The sequence below is a fragment of the Crassostrea angulata genome, chromosome 8, assembly GCF_025612915.1.
Source record: "Crassostrea angulata isolate pt1a10 chromosome 8, ASM2561291v2, whole genome shotgun sequence".
NCBI lineage: Eukaryota > Metazoa > Mollusca > Bivalvia > Ostreida > Ostreidae > Magallana > Magallana angulata.
In genome coordinates this window covers 19880460-19907023 of record NC_069118.1, presented here as the reverse complement: position 1 = coordinate 19907023, position 26564 = coordinate 19880460, and the positions used below count along the sequence as shown (strand labels likewise).

General features: G+C 33.2%; 2 pseudogenes; both read right to left on the bottom strand.

The window, feature by feature from the left end:
- Positions 1-1588: 1588 nt before the first annotated feature.
- Positions 1589-7295, bottom strand: LOC128160767 (fibropellin-1-like; annotated as a pseudogene).
- Positions 7296-14433: 7138 nt separating this feature from the next.
- On the bottom strand, positions 14434-26347 carry LOC128160766 (fibropellin-1-like; annotated as a pseudogene).
- Between the last annotated feature and the right edge of the window lie 217 nt (positions 26348-26564).

Below are 26564 nucleotides of genomic sequence, written 5' to 3'. Positions count from 1 at the left end.
CCTGTTTTTACAAGCTCCATGCTTTCCACAAGGTGAACTGTAACAAAAATCTTGAATACTGCAAAATGAACCAATCCAACCAGATATACAAGAGCAGCTAACATTAGACTGAACCATGGAACAATTGCCGTGCGAATTACAAGGGTTATCCAAAACACAAACGTTCCTTTCATTACACTTGTGACCCGTCCACATGTGCATGCAATTGCACTCGTAACCATTTGAATGTGATATACATGTTCCATTATTTTCGCATGGATTTTCGAAACAAAAATCATACTTTTCGCATTGATGTCCAATGTAACCGTCGTCACAAAAGCAGGTAAAGTTAAGAGGATTATTTTGACATAAACCGTGATGTCCGCATGGTGAACTAGAACAAAAATCAACCGATGAGCAGTTGTCACCAGCCCAACCGACATCACATATGCATGTAAACCCGCTTTCTGTATTACTGCATTTTCCGTGCCCCCCACATGGATTTTGAGAGCAATAATTAACCTTAGTACAGTAGATACCATATAACCCAGTAGGGCAATCGCATGAGTATCCATTTAAGGTTTCTATGCATAAACGAGGAAATGCACAAGTGATGTTTTTACAAAAATTAGTTATATTGCACGATTTTCCGAAACGGTCCTTTTCACAGAGGCAAAAATAATCGTTTTTTCCAGAAAAGCATGTCCCATGGTTGGAACAGGTAATATTGTGACAGTAATCATAGTGTTCGCATTCTGAACCTAGCCATCCTTTCTCACATTCACACAAATAACCCTTTGAATTGCTTTCTGGATAACATTTTCCATGATTATTGCAAGAAGATAATTTACATTGTTGTTTAATTAGTGACGTAGGGGTAAACGGAAAAAATGATGATGTCGGATAATAACCCACTGATTGACAAACGTTTCCAAAGAAACCTGGTAAACAAATACACGTATAGTTAGATATTCCATTTAGACACGTTGCACCATTCTGACATTTATTACTAGAACAAAAAGTATGTTCACAATTCGTTCCAGTATATCCTAGATTACATGTACAATTGTATGAATTGCGGTTATTGTGACATACGCCTTTATTAGAGCAGTTATTGGTGTAGCAATAATCCATAATTTCGCAGTTTTGACCGGTATAACCACCAATACAGACACATTTATAACTGTTAACTTCGTTATGGCACTGACCATGATTTGAGCAATGTTGATTATGGCAGTGATCTACTGCATTGCAGATACGACCCGTGAATCCAATTGGACATGTACATTGGAAACCATTATGAGTATTTGTACAGTTCCCATGTGTACACGGGTTAATGTGACAAACATTTCTGTTTTCACAGTTTTGTCCATAGTAATCTGGTAAACATTGACAAATATAATCATTTCTATTGTTAAAACATTTTCCATGACCGTTGCAATTTTGCCCATTACAAAAATTACGTGTTTCACACAATACTCCAGTGTAATCTAAGGGACACGTACAGGTATAGTTTAATGATTCTGATACTACTTGACAAGTTGATCCATGCTGACAAGTGTGATTATAGCAGCTGTCGTGTTCGCAATCTTTTCCAGAGTAACCAGTTCTACAATGACACAAATAAGTATTCCCACCATTCTGACAAGTTCCTCGAGAATGGCAATTCTGGCGGTGACAGTAGTTATGTGTTTGGCAGTGATTTCCAATAAACCTAGGATCACATTTACATGTATAGCCTGAATGACCATTAACACATGTTGCACCATTTTGACATTGGTTTGAATGACAGTAAGTGTGTTCACAATCGCGTCCTGTGTAACCAGCGTTGCAGTGACATGAGTAGGAGTGTTGTCCACTATGACATGTACCATGGTGAGAACATGTTTTATTAAAACAGTAATCATGGTCACAGTCTTTGCCAGTATATCCAGAGTGACAATTACATTTGTAAGTGGTGATTTCATTTTGACATGTTCCATGATTTGAACAGTTCTTATTATAGCAATAATTACTTTTCTCACAGTTTCTGCCCAAAAAGTCTGCACTGCAATTGCACGTATAGCCCCGAAGTCCATTTATACAATCGCCATGGTTGCTACAATGGTTACCAAAACAATAATCAATGGTTTCGCAACTTTTACCAATATAACCACCATTACAAACACATTTATAACTATGACCTTCGTTATGGCACCGCCCATGATTTGAGCAATGTTGATTATAGCAGTGATCTACTGCATTACAGGTAGGACCCGTGTATCCCCCTTGACAGGTACAATTGAAACCATTATGACTATTCGTACACTTTCCATGTGTGCATGGGTTACTGTGACAATAATTTGTTTCTCCACAGTTTCTTCCTATGTATTCTGGTAAACATTGACAGGTATAATCATTTTTGTCGTTTGTACATTTTCCATGACCACTGCACTTTTGACCATTGCAAAAATTACGTGTTTCACACAAAGTTCCTAGGTAATCTGAGGGACATGTACAAGTATAGTTTGATGATCCTGATACTAATTGACAAGTTGATCCATGCTGACACTTGTGATTATAGCAGCTGTCGTGCTCGCAATCTTTTCCAGAGTAACCAGTTCTACAGTGGCAGGAATAAGTATTTCCACCATTCTGACAAGTTCCTTGAGAATGGCAATTCTGACCGTGACAGTAGTTACGTGTTTGACAGTGATCTCCATTGTATCTTGGATCACATTTACACATATAGCCTGAATGACCATTAACACATGTTGCACCATTTTGACATTGGTTTGAATCACAGTAAGTGTGTTCACAATCGTGTCCTGTGTATCCAGCGTTGCAGTGACATGAGTAGGAGCTTCCCCTGTTTTGACAGCTGCCATGACGAGAACAGGTTTTACCAAAACAATAATCATGCTCACAGTCTTTACCAGTATATCCAGAATGACAAGTACATTTATAGGTGTCGTTGATTACACGGCATGCTCCATGATTTGAGCAATCCTTTCTATAGCAATAATTTGTAGTTTCACAATTTTGGCCAATATACCGTGCATCACAATGACAAGTATATGTATTAGTGTCACTTGTGCAGTTTCCTTTGTTGTTACAGTTCTTTCCAAAACAATGATCTGTGAATTCACAGTCAGTGCCTTTGAATCCACCAATACAATTGCATCTATATCCATTGCTTAGTATCTTGCATGATCCATGGTTGCTACATTTATTTCCTGCACAGTAGTTAAAAGCTTTGCATGTTGGACCCATAAAATTATTTACGCAGTTGCATGAAAAGTTGTATGCAGTGTTTATACATATGCCTGAATTATGACATGGATTGCTGGCACAAAAATCATTTTGTTCACAAAATTTTCCATAAAATCCCTTCGGACAATAACATGTATAATTTGATTCCCCGATTACACATGTTGAATTATTTTTACATTGATTGTTTAAACAAAAATTGTTTACGGAACAATCCGTTCCAGAGTAGCCATTGTTGCATTGACACACTGGTTTTCTGTGTCTCACAATGCATTTACCATGATTACTACACGTGACACCATTGCAGCTGGTCCCAGTTAAATGTTCACAGTTTTCCCCCGACGTTCCCCGTCGACAATTACATTCATAACTACCTATTTTGTTAACGCACTCTCCTCCATTACAAGGCTCTAACAGACACTCATCTTCATCTAATTGACACTTTAAACCGTAGACAGATGCTTGACAGGTACAGTGAAAACTACCAGCAGTGTTTGTACAGTTACCGTTACTGCAGAAACTTTTTGTATTGCATTCATTGATATCATGGTCACAGTTTCTACCTGTCCAACCTGTTACAGTAAAATCAACTTCATTTTAAGATAATCCGAAAGAGTAACAAAGGATAAAACATGATTAGTTTCAATAAATAACGTACCCATTGTACAGTAGGTGCGTCCATTAACGACACATTTTCTTGGATTACCGGGACAATGAGCGCGACAATCTGATCCATAATAACCTTCAGAACAGTAAGCCATGTATGTGATCCCAATGCTGGAATACAAACAATTAAAAATATGATGTACTTTCAATAGTTTTATTGAAAACATTATATTACAATTAATCATAATGATACTTGTATGAACGAAGGGATAAAAAAATCTTATAAGAAATGTTATTTGATCTTTCATGCTAAAGTGATAGAATAATTATTTTTCAATTTGTTCTGCATTTTATGTTTTGTATTTTTCATTGGACTTTTTTAAAACTGTTCGCTTTAACCACATTTCATTAAATACTTTACCGTTCATACAACAAAAATGTCAGATATAATTTTTTACTCTTTATTTTGTACCCAAGAACACAGATTGAACAATGTAATATGCATTTTTTTGTTAGCTTGCTTTCTTGCAATATAATGAGCTGAGTGTTACATGTATTAATGTCCCTTAGGAAATTATACAGAACATAATCAACATAAATTTTTACTCTATAAAATGTTTATTTATTTACCCCTTTTTAAATGTAAAATAAAATGAAATATGAAAGCAGTATTATGACTCCCAAATCATTCAAGCAGATTTATTTTCAAGATTAGTGTAATTTTTAGAAAAGGTTCAATGTCAAGTGCCCATCAACACCTGCAAGCTTTATTCATATCATGGGTAAATCTTCTTTTTTGATATTCATATGACAAAAAATGAAGATTCATACATAAATTCTTAAGATATCACCTCCTTTAAAAGATTATTAAAGTTTATATAAAGGATTTTTAAATGTATATCAAAACCTGAATGTGGTTCCATCCTTTATAAAATTAGCAGTTAATTTCTTCTGCCCCCAGTGCTGCGACAATACGTTGTCTCCTATTCTCAGTTTGTAATCAGAAATATCAGACTGGTAGATGAGTGGAACCGATGATGGCTGTAGGTCTCCCACGCTGATTGAGATCTTGTCTACATATTTATTCTTCGAAGACAATAATTAATATATCATAATTTATTTCAACCATACGATCAAAATGAAATAAGTCCGAGAGATAAGTAATATCAAAGTCTAGAAAAATAGATGTTCAAATGTACAATAATAAGACTTGTTACCCAGTTATCGACTTTTAGATACTGAGGATTTGTTGTATTGCCAACTTTGGATCCATACACAACATCATTACGTTTCATATCAAGTGTTGTTGTAAAGCTTGTTTGACAATGATTTTTGTCTCTTATATAAAAAACGATAAAGAAAACAATTATTAGATCTCTTACATATTCTTCCTTACATATACAATAATTTGTAATGCATGTTAAGTTCATGATCTGTCGTCACGATTAAAAGCTAACAACAAGCGAATCAAATTCTAAGAACCAGCGCACGGAAGAAAGCTCGAGCTTAATTAATAGATTCGCCGAGGAAAAACTTTTCGTTAGCATCTTAGCTTTTTTTTAACTTCCGCAGTGCTATGCCTAAAAAAAGGCTGACCTTTCACTAGGATTTCATGGTTTCTTGAGGTATGTCAAATTATATAGAGTATCGAAAAAAGTCTCATTGACTTCGCCCATTTTTCCAAACTGTAGAGATGGATCACAATGCATCTGTACTGCAGTTTACGTGTTATAATTACGTGCTATATGAATTTAATCTGCTATCTCACGGTTAAATAGTTTTTGTTTTAATTTGTTTATGGCAAAGATAAGTTGCTTAAGTTTTCAAAAATTAAAAACAAATTCATGTAGAAGTTGCAAATTCATCTTAAAGTTGCAACTTTTTAATGAAAATTGATAAATGACACTCAAATAACACAAGGGAACAAACAAGGAACACTTATAAATATGAGAAAATTCACGTTTACGAATTTTACTGATCAAATTACTGAGTAAAAGACTGTTTTAAGGTACAGCAAGTCAATAGGATGTAGATGACAGGGATGCAAGATATCTGCAGTATTGTTGCGCTCGCCCCAATGGTCACAACGTACAACATATAACTATATAAATATTTTACTTGAGGCATACAGTAAGGACCGGTTTACACAGTTTTGTACAGTGTGTCCCATTTACACCCTGACAGCAGGCACCACCGTGGAGTCGTCCATCGCTTTTCACTTCATCAACGTGGATAAAGAAGGTTACGCTCCCTATTGCCACCTTAAATATAACTCTGTTGATGTACTATCATATCGTGTATGCAATAAAACTCTGTCTTTGATTGCTTTCAACTTTTAAAAAATGTGATAACCGGTCAAAGCTTTCGGTGGTATACCATATATCAGGGTTTTTTTTCCTGCGTGTATCCAATTTCCGCTTTGTTTGCGACGATTTCCGAATCACGGAAAATAAATCATCGTAAATTTAATACAAAGTTTTGTTCTTGTAATAGAGTTTTCTCTTTCCTTATTTATAAAGTAAACAGGTAAATTACGGTACGATAAACTGTGATCAGTTAGTTTATGTAGAGGCTGATATTGCGGCATGCGCCAGATAAGAGGTATGTAGACCTCGTTGTTTCTTTAAAATTCCATTGGCAAGCTAATTAAAACGGTCAATGTCCTTGCGTAAATCGACGTCTAATAACTGAGCTATTGGTATATGTAATGGTACATGATCTATGACTGTTTGCGTCTCTCAAAAAAATTATCGGTAATTATACTACATTAAGGAAATCGTGTAAATGGTTTTATTGTCTGAATTTTTCATTAATTAAGGATGACAATTTAGATACTTTTTTTACCTCTTACTTCACAGGTTTAAACAAACGTGAATTATATTTTCATTATGACCTTGTAATAGTGAAAATTTGATTATTTCATGTACCGTATAGTTTTGATTCGTGAAAAAAACATGACGCGAAAAAACCCCTGATATACGGTACATTTCGTGATAATAACAATTTTAGTTATCCTTTATGGATATTAGAACATATTTAAAACACGGAAATCTGAATTATTAATTGCAGTGTTTGCGTGACATTAGTTTTTAAATACAAGTTCTAAAACTCTGAGACACAATATAAACTTTCATCTTGATTTGGAGACAACTTAATGAATTTGAAAATAAAATTCTCGACTTTTTTAGATAATTTGTTTTATAAAAAAGTTGAAGTTTTCTTTATTTTGAAACTGTTTGCTGTATTTAACATTCTTTTACGATCATATACAATTTTATACGAGGACTTCAAAGTAATATTCAAATGTAATAGGTTTAATATTTGAATCATGTAGTCAAATCAATGTTACGATTAAAATAATTTAAGCAATGTTTCTAAATGCCTCTTTGAAAATATCAAAATTGTCTTACCTCAATTATTGCCGAGAAAAAGATCAGAGATGTAAATTTCAACCCAACCATAATGAAACGATGTGTGCACTATTTGTTATTCGATATATTGAAGACTTCATATGTTATCTGGGGAAATGATAACGACAAACAGTTATATTTGATCTGTTTGCTCTGCCAGTGTAATCCTTATGTCAATTTACCAGTTGATAAAGTTGTAAAATCACTGTGAAATCAAATTGAGACCAATTAAATTAATTTTTTTTAGTTTAATGGCTGCTTATATTCATAAAAACGGTGTACAAGACTAAAATTCTTTTTATCTTTTACTGCGTAAAAAAGTGTCAAATTGAAGAAAAATGACGTTGGCAGACTGTAAATCTCCGGATCGGTATCGATAATAATCTGTAAATTTTGCAGCAAAGAATGAGAGGCAAAATTAAATACCAATCGAAGTCTTTGTTATTCTATTAATTAAAACAAGGAAGCATGCTTGCAAATATTATGTTTTGAGTGTATATATCATATAGTATTCCCTTGTCAATTGGAGACCACTTCTTCAGACAATCCTGATTAGGTTAAATAATCTAGGAAGCAAACGTTATGCAAAAAAATACATTCAGTGTATGTTTCCGCGTATGTTTGCATTGAAATTTGAGACATTCAATGTCCTTTGAATAATTAGCTAATTCATGCACCATGAGCACAAATATTAACGTCCTCACGTGTTTTGAGTTCATTTGATATTTTATGACTGAAGAAAACGTTCAAACTACCTAACAAATTTGATATGAAATAATGGGCAAAAATTGTTAAATTATATCTAATCGTCATTAAAAAAGATTTGTTTAACAAAGTTTCTGGTACTATGTTTTTGTCGCTCTCGTTTACCAATATAAAATTAAGCTCAAACCAATAAAATGATTTCATGGTTTATCCAAAAATAAACCAAATCGTAACAGAAGTGAAAATGATAATAATTTAATCATAAAAGTTTTGACACAAAAACCATCTTATGTTTTGAAGTACAGTGTTGATAATTTAATAAATCTTAGAATTCACGATATCAAATTGCTTGTTGTAAAAATGACAATGAATGATTACTCTCGTTAAAAAATTTCGAAATTTTACGCAACAACAAGAAAGGAATTTACCTTCAATGCCTAACATCATTTAAAAATATTCTGTCAATTTTTACCCTAACGAAAGAACGTCAGAAATCTTCAATATCTTCTTTGGAATCATTGGCTGCATCTGCTTCTTTAATTTTGTATACATATTTCACTGTGATAATACTATAATGTATGTTTCCAGACTGCGAAAAACAATAATTACACCGATATTATTTTAGTTGCATTAAAATTAATATATTTGTAATGATGTTGAACTTAATGCACATATAAAAATTAACTTTGACTTCTAAAACATATGTGGCATTTGTTAATATGAATGTTTCCCAATAAATGTTGTTTTTTTTAAATCTGAAAAAATATATTAACGTTTTTAACTAATACGCTTCAATATTTCTTATTTTTTAGTGGAAAAATGCATTAAAAATTCCTACAGCCAAACAAATACCCATTAAACTTGTTATATATTTTTCATAATTTAAATATTTACATGTATATATTCCTAATATATGTATATCGAGCAGAAGAACGTGATCATGATTTTAATTCACTTGAATACTTTGTTCTAGTTATATTACGTCGACGACACATTTTCCCGTCTCTTCCATTTGAACTATGAAGACTTTGGACAGGATTAATCAATATTCTAATTCTTCGTCATTTATTTGAATGCTGCAAATTCCCTTATCCTTAAACGTTGCCTTCATTTTAAATTAGTGCACCTAGCTATTCGGAAAACGTTTCCTTAATTTTAATGTTTCAGGTATTTTAATGGATCACTTCTGATTTATAAAATGCCTTGTTTTAGTTTAATCAATTTTTGTCAATATCAAGCTATTGCAACAAATAGTTTTATGAAAAGTAAAATGTACTTCCACAGAATATATGTTGTAAAACTACCTCAATCAAAACCGAAATGGCAAAACTTATGTGACAACGTTTATTAATTTTTAGTATGTTTATTTTAAAAAAAAATATGCATATCTCATATCATAACTGACAAAATGTTGTAATAGAGAGGTTGAGATTTCAAACGTGTACGGGCACGTGTACGTGTACTAGGAGAATCACCAAAATTCTTCGCGTATTACGTCATCAGTTTTTGTGACAACAAAGTTTTTACACGTTTTCTAAAACTGTAGAGTAAGTACAAACTTGTAACTTTTACAACAAATATAATCTAATTGATGGGTAAATATATTCTTCTGATATATTACATAGATATTTAAACTTCATTTGCATGCACATTAATAAGAAATTCACCATTGATTTAGAGTTAATTAAGTAAATTCATGTAAAAAAAACTGCGTCGAAATTTACGTACACTTTTATATCCTACAAATTATGAAATATCAACTGATGAATTACAAAAACGTTTACTAGTACGTGCAGTTGTTACACACGTACGCGTACCCGTACTTGTTTTAAATCTCAATTGCAACCTCTCTATAATAGAGCATTTTTTACCTAATAATTAAATTACACAGAATGACATTGCTGCGAGAGATTCCTTCACCTTACACTAATAAAGTTTGATAGAGAATGACAGAAAATAGACCTAGGATGATGTGTAAATTTTTTTGTCTATTTTATATATATGTACTTAATAATAATGAATTGGGGTATGCATAAACACGATTCCAATGCAAACCTTTTATGCTACAAATTCAAAGCCCTGTGACTGGAATGCTTTCATATTCATAACATATAATTCAAATTGATTTAATGTACGGAAATAAATGATCATTGTTTAACTCAATTTTTGTTGTTGATTTCCTTGAGTACGTGTTTTAGCATTTCATGTCTATCTTGGCAAACTTTCGGACACACTTACAGAGTTGTGTTCCTTCTATTCTCTATTACATACTTTTGATTTATATTTGAATTAAATTTTAAAGTTGTGTTTTTAACTCATTGAATTTAGGCTAAGTTTTTACATGTATATTATTTGCGCTTGAATTAATATATTTACTGCTTTTCTGTTGCAATTTATTTGAGAATAGGCCAAAAATTAAATTTGAAAGATTGACTAGACTATTAAAACTTAAATTACAATGATTTTAGTTTACAACTATTGTTTTTATAATGTTATGAAAATGAAATGTTCTAACCCGTTTGTGGTTATTTGGCTCACAAATCATATTTTTCATTATCAATAGATATAAATTATTATCGTGTGTTCATTTATATTCATTGGCATTATGTTATCCCAAAAAGTACTGTGTAAACTGTTAATCAAATTCAATCAACGAATCGACAAAGATTATGCGACCTTGTTTAAAATTGATTCTTGATAAATATGACAATCATATTGTTTAACTGTTCTTCAGACAAGCAAAGCCAAGCATAAATTTACAAGTTAAATATCTAGAGAAAAACATGACAAACTGAGTCTTAGTCTATAATTCCACGGTGTCAAGTCATCATGCGAACTAGCAAGGATGAGCATGGCCGAAACATTGCAAATAATTATGAAATGAAATAAAATTCATGTAATATATTTCCCATTTAAATCTAGTGTTTATTAACATATTTTACCGTTTAACTTTCAATATTGACCTTACTAACCGTAAATATTATCATTTAGCCGATTCATTTTTCTTAAACCTTATCATTTGCAATCTGGTCGTTTTAATGAGTAAATGGGGATTGCTTTAATATTTCACTTTCATTAGCTTTAGAGAAAACACAATGTTATTTTAAATAATATGAGCATACTTGAAAGTATATCAATTCTGATCTTAATTATCAATTTGGACCACTTTGGTCATGTACTGTAATGTTTGAAATTTTATCGTGTGTTTTTTTAGTTTACATTAAGGCATAACAGATGTTAAATTTCCTAAAATGAAGCGTATTTATTGACTAACATTCGTTAGTAGATAATAAAAAAAAAGAAACAGCAACATGAAAACAAATTGTTACCTGAAGTAAAGCTTATTCATTTGGATATATTTTCGATGTTTCGGACATCCCAATCTTTGCTTCTTTGTATGATGTTTTGAACAGAAGAGGATGTTCTACGTTTCAAAACAGTTAGTTAAATGGAAATGATAAATATTCATTTGTCTTCCTTTTCATTTAAAAGTTTATATATTTTTTCAAATTACACAACATTGATTTTAACTTTATTTCAGAAAGCCTTGATGGGCTTTATAAAGTGTGAAATTTTGCGAGCTTAATCACTGATTCATGGCAAAATTAATGCAAACTCAAGCATGTTAACTATATATCTTATGTCAAATACGACACAACTGTGTAGTAATTGTTTAATATAAATAGATCACACTTATTAAATCTGTTTAAAAATATTAAATTCAAATTATTTTTGTAAATAAAAGTGGATTAGAAGGATACAACACTATGTCAAATTAGATACATTTACCACGCTTCATGCTAAATCGAATTATTGTGTTTTGAATAGAAACCTAACCAATCTAATGATTGATGTCATGACACACCATACATCTGTGCATGTTTAAAATGTTCTTCTGTATTATGAAATAGTTTTTCATCAATTTATCATCACATAACAAATGGATGATGGTTCAATTTCATTAGTTACTTTAATCATATCTTTTTATCAAAAATTGGTCTGCAATTGGTATGCTTTTCTTTGCACAGGATATGCAGCTTCTGAATTGTGATGTTTAAGATCGTTTAGATATTCTGAGGATTTAAAATTTAATCATATATCCAATCGATAACATTTCGTCAGTTTCTGTGGTTAAGAGGACTGGGTGGTCGTGTCCATTTTTAGACGTTTTTAATCTCTTAAGAAGAAAAGCTCTGTACAAAGATAAAGCAAATGTTGAAATTTGAAAAAAAAACTAATTTATTTTAAATTGTTTTTTACCTAATGATAGATTTTAGCAAAACAAATCATATCTGAAAATTTAAGAAAAAATTGGTGGTTAATTTGTTGACCATCAAACCTTCTTAACACATTGTTTTTTTCCTTCTTTTTTGTCACTAATATGTAAAAGAATCCAATAGATGAATTGGTGCACCTAGTTTAACAAGAGGTCCAAAGGCCACATCGCTCATATGAGCAACAGTAGCCTTGACTCTGATCAAATTAGCATTACAGTATCAAAAACAAAATATCTTGACAACTAAGTACAGAAGATTTTGTTCTTAAAATTAAAAATAAATCTGACAATTTTATTCACATTTTTATGGTAAATACCAAGCCCCTTTTGTTGTTGTACCTGTAAGAAGATTTTCCCTTTTCCTACATAAACCCCCTCCCTCGCTTTATAAACCACTTTTCTCTAGGGAATAATGGTTTTATCCAACTTTAATCTGCACAACCTGTGTTTTTAAACAAATTACTGCTTTTTGGACTGAATACAATTCAAAAATATTTTTTACGATTTTCTCTTTATATTCCTATATAAAAATTCATTTCCCCAGTGTGGCCCCATCCCTACCCCCAGGGACCATGATAAGAACAAACTTGAATCTACACTACCTGAGGATGCTCCATACAAGTTACAGCTTTCCTGACCCAATAGTTTTTAAGAATATTGTTAAAGATTTCTCATTTTATACCTATGTAATATTCATCCATCATTGTAGCCCCACACTGCCCCCGGTCCCCATTATTTTAACAAACTTCACTACCTGAGAAATACTCCACACAAGTTAAAAGTTACTTATGTAGCAATATACCTTCATCACCTGCATATGTTGTTTTTGCCTATCAGTTGATTTGATACGCAAGGGCGAGCTTTCCGTATGAACAGTTTCTTAAACGAAGCAAGCTACTGACAAACAAGTTGATAAAACAGTCTCGCTTGAAATCATCTTTTCGTAAGTTATATGGTCGATACAACGACCTTGTCAGCAAATACAATATTCCACTGGGTCGCATGCTGACTGACGATTTTCATACTAATTGTTAGACCATAATTAATTAATCCCCTAATTGTCTACGGACTTTTCCGATTTTTTCCCATTACGACAAACAGCACACAGCGGGTGTGACCGGTCAGCAGAGGATGCTCACTTCTCCTGGGCGCCTGATCCAAACTCTATCTATTTGGAGGTCCGTTTTGCTCTGCTTTGAATTTGTTTTCCGTTTTATGGATTTTTGAGATGGTTCACGGTTTGTTATTATCATTTAAAATATTTGACTCCATACACTTATATATACATAGAAAATTAGGCAAAGGTCCAAGGTACTTCGATTAAAACGTACAAAGGTTTTCGGAAAGTTTTAATAAAGGGTATCCCAGGATGGAACTCTATCATCTGATTGGCATAGTTATGCCATTCAGTCACAATTTCAGACTTCAGTTTATTGAATGAAAGATCATCATCTTGTGTATGATAAAGGATGAAAAAGGATAATAAAAGAGCAAAAAAAAATTTAATACGGGCGCCTCTGTTTATATCAAGAGTGCAAATATCCCGTATCTTATACGAAATATAAAATAAAGTACCATGTATAGATGATATCTTTACTCTTAACAAAATGATCATTTATTAGTAATTATTACATATTTTTTTGTTATTTGTAGCATTGTTTTCAAATGGACAAACTTTCCTTTAGAATCTTGAAGGTAGATATGTGTGCTGCTTGATTCAAAATCACACAAAATAATCATTCGAGTGTAGAAAAAATGCACAATCAAAGAATATCTTGACTATCGTTTTGAGGGATATTTCGTCCAGTGTAATTTTTCCCTTTCTACACTTATAAACACTTTTGCTCAATCTTTAATTCGTCAAGACATAATTATGTTTAAAGAAAGATAATATGGGACTTTAAGATTCGTTAAGTTTTGGATTCACCAAATGAAAACAAGTTGGTAAAGGTTAAAAGGGATGAAAATAAATGGGCGACTATTCCATTTATAAAGGAAATTATAACATATTATATACAATTGTATGACAAATAATTAAATTGAGAAAAAAAAACCCAAAAACTTAAAGCTGGCACAATGCGTTGTATTTTAGGTAAATGGCGTGTTATCTGCAAAAAAAAAATCAAATTCATCAAAACGTTAAGAGAAATATATCTAGTATCACAACAACGGAATTCAAAATGAATGTAAACCAAGTAATGTGTGTCCTTACCATGTCACAACTGTTAAACGCAGTGAATGTAACTCAAGTTTTCTGTTGCCTTTACAACCATTCAATTTTTGTTTTAACAGGCCCATAGTCAATACTGCTTTCATTCCATCAGACGTAAATGTAAGTTTGATAGTGTAAACCAATTTTCCTAAAATATACAAAACCATCTTTACAATGCATGAAATAATAAACTACTTGCATTTTCTTCATTTTTTATTTGTAATTTACATTGAGAAGTCATGAATATTGTTTCACGAAAGAGGTGATTAATAGATAAATGCAAACATAAGTACACACAATTTAGTAAGCTTCTTTTGCGACGGTTATCTTCCCAAACACATGTAAATCCACCAGCATTATTATAGCATACCGATCTTGTTGGGCATAAATTAAAAGCACATTCATCCATGTCGAGTTCATAGTTTTTCCCATCATATCCTGCATGGCAGTGGCAAATATATCCATCTGATTCTGAAGCACATGATCCGTTATTTTGGCATAGATTAGATACACAATGATCAGTTATGCTACAAGAGTTTCCCATGAAACCTTGATTGCAAAAACATACATATCCTGTATTGTTGTTAACACATACACCTTTATCGTTGCACGGATTAGTGAAGCAATAATCATACAATTTCTTTCTAACCATTGAGGTGGGCAAATACAAGAATAGGACGTGTTCGAATTGACACAGATGCCATTGTTTAAACACATCAAACTATTGCAATAATCACTTGTTTCACAATTCGAACCTGTCCATCAATATAGACAATCACATTTATAGTTACTTCCAGCAGTTTGACAGACCCCTCCATGTTGACATGGGTTTGAACTACGAAAGTCATATTTATCACACGTTGTACAATACCATTTATTAGAACAAAAACATTTGAAGGATGTATTCGTATTAAAGCATGTACCATTATTAAAACAGGTATCAAACAAAAAATAGCCTCTTTTTTCACAGTTTTTCCCTATCCATCCCATAGAACAATTGCAAAAGTAACTAAAGCCAGACTCAATGCATTGACCATTGTTTTGACACGGTGAGCTTATACAAGGGTGATACTCACAAGCATATGCTGTGGGTTTGTTGATGCAAATTTCTAGAGGACCACATGAATTATTTGAGCAAAAGTTTCTTTGCTTGCATGTAGAACCAATCCAGCTTTTTGAACAATTACATGTTGGTCCATCTATCGTATCAATGCACTGACCTTCATTTGCACACACAAATGTGCTACAGTCTTGACAGACACTACTGTAATGAAAAAACCCTGAGGAAACCCTGAGTGGCACTGAGAAAACCCTGAGAGACTCTGAGGTCGGCACTGAGAATACTGAGGAAACCCTGAGAGACCCTGAGGTCCGACACTGAGGGTACTGAGGAAGCCCTGAGAGACCTTGAGGTCACTTTAATAGAAAAAACTATCCAAATTATTCGATTAAAATAAAGTTATAAAAGCTAATATAATTAACTTTTATAATGATAACATTGTATTTATATTTTTATTTTGTCGAAATTTCTTTTTAGCAACTCTAAGAAAAAGAAATAATGTTCGGGTATGAGCCATGTTATATTGTCTGATTATATTAAGGCTTTATTTTCAAAAAGGACTTCTTTTATTTTACAATAAGCATGCATAAAAAATAATTTAAATAATGACATTTATTTCAATTGGACATCTGATTAAAATAGAACTTCCACTGTACCGTTTTTCTTAAACACTGCATATTACCTTCTACTTAAACCCCCGTTGTGTATATCAATTGTCAATTCTATTGTTTGCCCATGATCAGAAAAAACCACTGGCACTAACACAGAATATACAAGATATACACACGCCAGTTTACTGCATGTAAAGAACAGGTGCCCGAGGCAATGTTGGAAATATATTACAGCTGTGAAATTGTCGCGAATTGATTCAACAGCAAAAGTCAGTTGTGTATATTAATATATATTTACATTCTACTGTGTTTTTCCATTAAATTCCGTGATGTTTAAATGCCTCTAAATGCAACACCTATTCACTGCGTATGAATTTACATGTAATTTACATAAGTAGTTCTCAAACAGTGATTTCTATGTAATCGGTTAAAAAATGTATTTCATAAATGTTGTCAAAACACCATGTTTTATAATTATTCAACAAAACAGTTGACTTTATTGTTAAAAGCAACATTTCGATAGTTATTTTTCATGGATTATATTTTCATGCTCGTCGATCTCATCTCAACGGTCTCTGTGAAAACCAGTTTAAACCGGTATTACAAATCAGCTGTTCTTGCTGTTACTAATTTACTCCCTCCGTGGTCTTCACTTTATATCGATTTATTTCAGTAAACAATTGATTTCTTAAGTAAGGGAATGTAAATATAAACATTAAATGATTTATTTTTGACGTCGTCGTGCCAATAACTGCCGTCAGGTGAGCAGACAAATTATCATAACGCGCTAACGCGCGTTATTCAATTTGTCTGCTCACCTGACAGCAGTTATTGACACGACGACGTCAAAAATAAATCATTCAATGCTATAGTAAACAGTTCTTGTAAAAGAAAAACTTTAAATAGCAAACAATATCAAAGTTTTAACACAACAGATTGTTTCATGTAGTGCATGTAACAGGTGCCCGAGACAATGTTTGAAATATATCACAATTTTAAAATAAGATGTAGTTAATTTCATTTATATGCATTTAATGATACACATGTATCTATAAAGATAGATACATGCACACATTTAATGAAGTTTATTTGATAAAATGTGTTTGAGAAATTAGGATTATCTAGCTAAGCGATGGGGTTACTTAATATTGTATAGTTTTTGTGTAAATCAGTATCTCTATTTTGAAAATTGAAATTTGATATCAGTTTGAGATTTCTCTTAATTTACAAAGTTAAACCAACTTTTAAATAAAAAAAAACTACACTTATAACCGTGTTCGGTATTTTGATGTTGTAAAGTTAACCGGTCATTAGTTTGACACGTAGTCAAAGTCAACAACTTTCTGCCTCGTCTATATCACAGCACAAACAACAAAACTGAATTTTACAGATGATCTTAACTACCTACTGCAGGATTGTACATGTGTCAATTTCAGTCTAAGAAAGATGTTTGTGAAATGTAATGTCAAAGAAAATCTCCATAGTAGTAAGTTTTAAACACTGCTTCGTTCTACACACTAAGTTTTCGGCTTGTTCTTTCAACCTTAATTACTAATAAAGGCTACAAATTTGAGCATAATTTTTTCTATTACTGTACTCATTCATTTACAGGCTTAAACACGTTCATCCCAGGCAGGTAGCATCGATTTTTCTCTCAACAAACATTAAACTTGGATTACAGATGAATCAACATGCATATGGAGTCCCCTCCTCTTTTTAGGAGCACGTAAGAAATTGAAGTAAAATGAAAGAAATTAAGAAGGAAAATCTGCTATAAATACGCCCCCTCCCATACATAGCAATAAATATAATTTTCACGATTTTGAAAAGTTGCATTATTCTCCATATTGTCAAGATGTATTTGATAAGGTTGCCCCCCCCCCCCCCCCCCCCCAGTCTTTTCAAAAACGATGCAAGTAGAAATTCAATTTCAAAATGTTTAACTTTCCAAATTTAGAAATATTTTCCTCCCGATTGAATTTTGATATTTCTTGTTACCGGAAATGCCGAGGCAGTGGAAGGGAAATTCCGAGGTCTGTCTGTCTTGTATTAATAATTTTCATTAAAAGACCAGTTAAATAATTCAATTTTAACATAGCACGGGAATCACAGATATCAAATTTTGAATGTTTACAATGCACAACAGAAACTGATAAGTTGAATCAAGTTGAATCAAAATTGATGTTTATACATGAAAAAAAACAACTCCTCTAATGAAATGTGTGTGTCATCAAACGAAAACAAATCTGAAGTGCAATGATTTTGTTTTTTTTTCTTATAGTACCATCAATACAAATAAGTGCCAGTAATTCAAGGTAACATTAAATAAAGAAAAAAATTAGACACATCCTAAATAATCTTCATTTCAAGTCAAATTCGGTTCACAAAACCTCGGAAATAACAGACAAGGCTCAGACTATACACGCGACAGAGTGACCGCAGAGAGGTGTGAATATTGGCCACCTGTGTATATGTCTTGTAGTATCAAAATAAACAGCGGCAAACGACGGGGAATTACGGTTCACCGGAATTACACCGTTAAACTATAAAAAGTGATTTCGCCCGGGTCTGCATGGAAATCAAATCATAGTAAAGAATATGATTATTGAACAAGGACTACATTTATAAAGTGTTCGCTCAAAATTGGGATTTAGGAAATATGTATTATAATAGCGATCAAAATCAGTTTATTCCATAAGTATTCGGGTTTGTAAATGAAGTTCTATTTCGTTTTAACTTACCTACGAGAGAGAGAGAGAGAGAGAGAGAGAGAGAGAGAGAGAGAGAGAGAGAGAGAGAGAGAGAGAGAGAGAGAGAGAGAGAGAGTACATGGAGTTGTTTAACCAACTATTTCATTTCGGAAGAATACTTTAAATGTAATTTAGCGGGTTTTTTTAATTTTTAAATAATGAATTAATTAAAACATGGAGTCCCTCGCTTTTCGCATGTTAAACCAGTATACAATGTACATATAATAAGTACATAATACATACTTATCCTTTGTGTTTCTGTATTTATACCCGCACTTTCGAAAGAAAGTTCGGGTATATTGTTGTTACCCTGTTCCGTCCGTCCGTCCGTCCGTCCGTCCGTCTGTCACGTTTTACTTTCTCAAACTGCTCTTACATCTTATGAACCAGCAAACTGAACTCTTGGAGTTTGATTTGGGGTATCATGTTGTTTTGTAAAAAAGTTTCAAAAATTCTCTGTTAGTCCTGGGGGTCAAATAATTGGTAAAAAATGACGTTTTTTCACAAAAAACCTTCTTCCTCGAACTCCTCCTACATTTTCAAAAGTAGACAAATCATCTTTTGGAATATGTTTTAGGGTATCCTATAGATGCACAATAAGGTTTCGGAATTTTCAATTTTGTCCTGGGGGTCATTTAATGGCTAAAAAATGACGTTTTTTTTACAAAAAAACTGGTTTAAAAAACGTCATTTTTTTAAGCAGTGATCTTCTAGAATATGATTGGGGGTGTCATATTGAGGCATGATCAGGTTCCAGAATTTTTTTTTTAATTAAGGGGATCAGTGGGCAACAAAAAATGACGTTTTTTGGCAAAAAAAATATGGTTCCCAGAACTCCTCTTACAACTTTTGGAGTAGCTACATCATCTCATGGGATATAATTGGGGCTGTCCTATAGATGTGCAATAAGGTTTTAAAAAGTTAAATTTCATCCTGGGAGTCAAATAGTAGCAGAAAATTGACGTTTATCACTAAAAAATCAAACATTGATCCAAGAGCTCCTCTTATGATTTAATGGATAGACAATCATATCTTGGGATATGATAGGGACTGTTCTATAGATGTGCAGTAAGGTTTTCAAAATTTAAATTTCATCCAGGGAGTCAAAATGTAGCAGAAAATTGACGTTTATCACTTAAAAAAAAACATAGATCCTAGAACTCCTTTTATGATTTAATGGATAGACACATCATATCTTGGGATATGAAAGGAACTGTTCCATAGATGTGCATTACGGTTTTGAAAAATTAAATTTAACCCTGAGGCCCATTACCTACCGGTACATACCTTTTGATGCCCTTTAAGGATCAAGAATATATATGGTTAAGGGGTGGGGATCTCAACCGTTTTCGAGATATTCGTGCACTTCCTGTTCAAGGGGGGTCATGACAACCCCCGGGGCACATGACCTACATACCGTTTGATGCCCCTTGACACAAGGTACAAGAATATATATGGTTTAAGGGTGGGGATCTCAAGTGTTTTGAAGATATTAAGGGACTTGCTGTTTGAGGGCGTCAGGACCACCCACAGGGCCCATGACCTACATAACATTTGATGCCCCTTGACATCAGAAACATGAATATATATGGTTTAGGGGTCATGATTATAACAGTTTCTGAGATATATGGTAATTTCAAATTCCTGGGGGGTGGGGATGACCCCAGGGGTCAGATCTAATAAACCCTATATATTGCCAGTAACAGCCAATATATGATTATGAAAACCCTATATTATTATCTTTGTCCGTTTTCAAGTTACCATTTACAATAGAGTCTATGATTCTTTCTACAAGGTTCAATGTTAGACCCCACACCCTTTTGACACCCCCCTCCCCCCCCCCTCCCCCGAAAAGTGGTTGTCTAACCCAAAATGAGAAAAATCAAACCAGGGTGCACAACTAGATTTGTAGGCCTATCATATCCTAGAGTTTTGTACAATTATGTTCAGCCATCTCTGAGAAACAAGTTCAGAGCGGGAAAGAAGAAAAAGAAGATGAAGAATATATACATGTATTAAGAACCGTACAAAAACAATAAGTCTCCAAACTTCATTCAGGAGACTTAATAATTAATAAAGATTAAATAGAGATAGGATCATCAAACATCAATAATTTAAAGATAATTGACAATTTCTGATTCTAAGGGGGTCAGGATGACCCCTTAGGGTCATGACTTACATGCCATAATGATCTGATGCGCCTGCATGACCTAAGGAGGAATAATATCTTTGGATTAAGGTGGGGATCTCAATGGTTTTTATGATATTTGATAATTTCAGGAAGAGCACTTGGGATCATGGCCTACATACCATCTTAAATGCCTTGAACAAAGAAACAATAATATAATATGTACATGATATATGATTCAATTTAAGAACCCAGATATAGATCAATCATCTGTTTTGTAATACTTCCTATGTATATATACATGTACATGTATTAGTTTGTGTTTTGTTCTATACTATTCATGTTCATGACTGTAGTATGGCTTAGTCTTATTTTAAATTACATTAAAAAATTGTCAAATATATGACTTGGAACCCCCACTCCAAAACAAACTCAAATATAAACTGTTCTCTCTCTCCCCCCCCCTTTCCTTGTCGAATAATCTATTAAAATCATCAAAATATAATTTGGGTGTTTAAAAACTTTTATAAACTGGTAAAAAATGTTATTCTTAAAAAAAATTACATTACACCTTGCATAATTGACAAATGATCTATTGAGATACGATCAGAGGTCATATTTCTACCTTGGGATCAATAAGTAGTATTCATTGACAAGTTAAAATTAATTAATAGCAATAAATGATTCAAATTATAAATGTTTATACTCCACATTCATCCCCCCCCCAATCTAACCTGCTTATAAAGATTCAGTCTTCTTAATACATTTTTACATGTGTACAGTAGCAAATTTTAAATCATTTCTTGATTGCTTTTTCTCTCGTGATTCACATTAACATTTTGGAAATTGCTTAATTCAATTTTTAAGATTTATAAACAAAATGTTATATGCATCACTGCCATGTGTATTCACCTATTTGGGGCAATTGTAAAGTCTCCTAAACAAAGCAGTGACATCATTAGGCTAGGAATTACCCACATGGATCAAACACTACTGTATAACATATGAATAAGATAAAATACATTATTATTTCTAGTTCTAAAATGTCAGGGTGTCTCCAAGGGGGCATAATCTTACAATACAATTTTACGCGCAATGACACAAAGAGCAAAAATAAATTAAACGGTTTAGGGATGAGGATCTCAGATCTCAGAAGTTAACAAAATATACAGTGTATCATATCCCATTTCATAAAGGCGGGGGGGGGGGGGGTTAAAGACAACACCTGGGGGTCATTAATGTACTTTACACCAGTTGATGCATCATAATGACTTTAGAAGATATTTTGTATTTTCCTGTTTTGTGGGGTCAGAACAGTCCCATAAGGTCATGACCTACATTGTATTTGATGCATTAAAATACATTAAGAAAGAAATACTCCTTCCTTCCTATTATTACTCATATAAAAAATATAAGTGTCTTCACTTACTTACATATGAAATACACAAATTTAATAAGAAATTGTTTATACAGGGTCAATATGGGGTCAACTCAACAGTGCATGCAGTCTGACAAATGAAAAAAATAACTTTTGCAACTAAAATGACAGAAACTTTACAAATGCGATAGGATAGGTAACGATGATAAGCTTATTTAAATATTAAAAGATGATGATACAGTATGCTGTCAAAGGGAGATTACATTTAGAAAGTGAAAGTAGAACTTATATACATGTGTATGTATGCTGGCAGGAATCCCATGCTGGCATCTTATTATATTGTGCTACTGCTACTACATGTATTATGCTTACCTAAATTGGTCAACATCATAATGATAATCCAATTAAAACACAATAATGAATTCCTTTAGCTGATCTTAACTACCGTAATCCTTTTCACAGGGGCTTGGTTGTTGGATAGTGAATTTCCTAATTATTTGATCCCGAAGAAAAAATTGATTAAAATTGGTAATCTTATATGTATTTCTGTGTATTGCAATAAATAAGTTCACTGAAACCCCCCCCCAACCCCCCCCCCCCCCGTTTCAGTCATGTTATAAAAGTGTATTCAATGTACATTAAAAAAAGTACTTTTTTAAAGTACATTGAATACACTTTTTTAACATGACTGAAACGGGGGGTTTCAGTGAATTTATTTAATGCAATACACAGAAATACATCTAAGATTACCAATCTTAATCAATTTTTTCTTCGGGAACAAATAATTAAGAACTTAATTATCCAACAACCAAGCCCCTGTGATCCTTTTCTGCATTCGGAAAACACAGACATGTATGTATGGGTGTTGCTAAAACGCGGAACGGAAAACGGAACGGAATGGAAAATATCATCACGTTTATCCCTTAAAAAGGGTATAGACTGGCCAGAAACGATTTACTTTGTATCTTTTATTTATATCTAATGAATGATTATCAACATGTTGCTATCTTATTAATATTCATATGAATGTCTATCAATTATAGCATTGTATTCATTCGGCTTTAGTTGAGTACGAAACGGAAAAATCAAATGTATACGAATTGTGAAACATTAACATGATTAAACGAGCAAATTAGCTATAACTTTTTACTTATTTCTCTTATATGGTATTGCTGGCATATTAGCGTAACGTACGCAGTTAGTGAAAGCGTTTTATGCGTGTTTTGAGTATTTTTATATTATTTTCAAACATGATGCACATGTATATACTTACATCAAAATTGAATTTTCGGTGTTCTAGACGATCTTTTGTCATACAGACGATACAGTATCATTGAGATGGAAGAAAAAAACTGTAGGACTGACGACATTAAAAAATTAAAATACAGTAAACATTAAAATACCCGGTAATTTGTGAAACTAGTAATTTGTGAAACTAGTATTTTTAGCAATGCAATTTTGTTTACGTTTGCTTTACAAAGCATGCAGTTGTTTATTCCAGCAGCTATATACATATGATCCGAATAGAGAGCTCTAGACGTTGCCTGGTTTGATTTTCCGATTATATATTGGGACTATAGTCTGTCGATCCCAAAATATTCATGCAGCACATTTGGACGATTTATAATGGAAAATGTTGACATCTTTTCTCCATTTGGAAGTCACTCAGAAGACCTTGCACAATTTTTCAACACCATCATCCGGGTCTGTTAAAATGCAAAACCCCGTAGACTTCTTTATTTTTAGCCGTGTATTTATACCAGCTGAAAAGCTAGATAGGACGTTTTAAAGAAAGAATAATGAGAATGTTTAATGCTTCTAAAAGAGAATCGCTTGAACCCTGAGGTATATATAAATATACAGCAAAAAGTGAATCGAGGATATTTTGGGACAGAATATAGTGGTCAATGCATGTACTGTTAATTTTGAGGAAATAAATATTCTTGAATAAATAATCTAATATTGCTAATCTTTCAAAAAAAATTAAAAAGGTACATAAAGTATATCGTTTTAGCATACTTAACAAATCTATGAGGTAAATAACATTAGATAAGATTTTCCGTTTTCCTTCCGTTCCGTTTTCCGTTCCGCGTTTTAGCAACACCCATGTATGTATACACGTGAACCCATCTAATCGAAGAGCTGGGTAAAACTAGTACCCGCTAATGAGACATGCAAACCTGTGTTGTGTACGTAACTTCAGACAAAGATCAGTCATTTGTAACATGCATGTATTTTTATGACCTATTCTTCAAATCCACTTGCACTATTTTATTTAGTAAATAACAGCTTTAAGGTGGTGCAGGACACCTGCATATTGTGATGTACATGTATACTTCCTATTGAGATAAACAATAAAGTATGTTGACTATTGATTAAATATTTACCCCCCAAATAATGTTACCTAACATTGAAGCGCAATGGGTTAGAGCGTTTACATGTCTGTAAGAGTATTGGGGTCCAAGGTGTATTTTTGGTAATTTACGAATTTTCATGGGGAGGGGGGGTCTGGACCCCTCACTCCCACCCCTTCTCTAAATCTGTGCACACGATGATGTTCATGTAGGCACACAGAAGCAAATCTAAAACCGGCAACCGCCACGGGGAGGGGGCATAATTTAATTTTTAATTTTGTTTGTAATAATTATATAGACCATTATACTTCCTATGACATAAAATGTTAAGATTATTGATTAACTGAAAATTCACTGCAAACAGTTCTACCCCAAATTGCACATAAAGTGCTGCTCATGTCACGATGTGTATTATCATATGGGCAGGGATCTCATCCTTCAGTTATGAAAATTATAATTTTTAAATGTATTACCGGAGTTTGCATGTAGCCTTCATTTTTAATTAAACTGGTATAAAACAGTGTTATTTAGGGGCAAACACATGGTGCGGGTATTACTGTCTAATGACAGCATCTAGTTTCCCTTTACAATCAATTAAAAATGCTGTTTAAATGCGAAAGTCTGATCATATGCAATTACATCTGTAAAATAAATTTATACCAAATGAATGCAATGTTATTCATTTTTATATTTATATTTGAATATGACTACGCCAATTGTTGGATAATGAAGGATTTTTTAAATTTTCTCAAGGTCTCTCAGGGTGTCCTCAGTACCCTCAGCGCCGACCTCAGGGTCTCTCAGGGCTTCCTCAGTACCCTCAGTGCCGACCTCAGGGTCTCTCAGGGCTTCCTCAGTACACTCAGTGCCGACCTCAGGGTCTCTCAGGGCTTCCTCAGTACCCTCAGTGCCGACCTCAGGGTCTCTCAGGGTTTCCTCAGTACCCTCAGTGCAAACCTCAGGGTCTCTCAGGGTTTCATCCGTATTCTCAGTGCCGTCCTCGGGTCTCTCAGGTATTTTCAGTGCCTCATGGTTTTTTGATAGTCTCAGGGTTTTTTCATTACAGTAGTGAGAGAAAGCCATTTTATTTGTTAACGCATACTGTATTTTGAGGACACGGGTCCCTGGTGCATTCATTGACGTCAAGTTTGCCATGAAAACCAGTCGATTGCTCAGAGCATTTGCAGAAGTATGACCCATGAGTATTAAAGCAAGTGCCACTATTTTTACAGGGAGACAATAAACACTTATCAATATCAAGATCGCAATGTCGACCTTTAAATCTATTGTCACAATTACAGTAATATGTTTCCTCTAGGTCAATGCAAGTAGCGTTGTTTTTACATGGATTATAAGAACATGATTTGATATGACTTTCACAGTGTCGACCAGCCCACGAAGTTTCACATAAACACGAAAAGTTACCTTCACTATTCACACACGTCCCATACAATCCACATGGCGAGTACTTGCATTCATCAACATCTTTTTGACAAGAATCTCCTTCCCAGTGCTCTGAACATGAACAACTATAACCGTTTATCTTATCAACGCATGAACCATTGTTTTTGCAAGGGCCTGATATACATTCGTTGATATTTACCTCGCATTGTAACCCTTCCCATCCATGTTCGTAAAAACAAGTATAATTTCCTAGATAATTAAAACAAAGTCCATGTCCGTTGCACGTGTCTTTTATCAGACATTCGTCTACATCTATTTCGCATCGTGGCCCTGTCCACTCTTTGATACATTTACATTCAGCTGTAACTGACCCATTAATGATTTCAGTATCATGATTGTTAAATAACGCTAAACTGACTGAACTATTTGCATGGTTCAATAT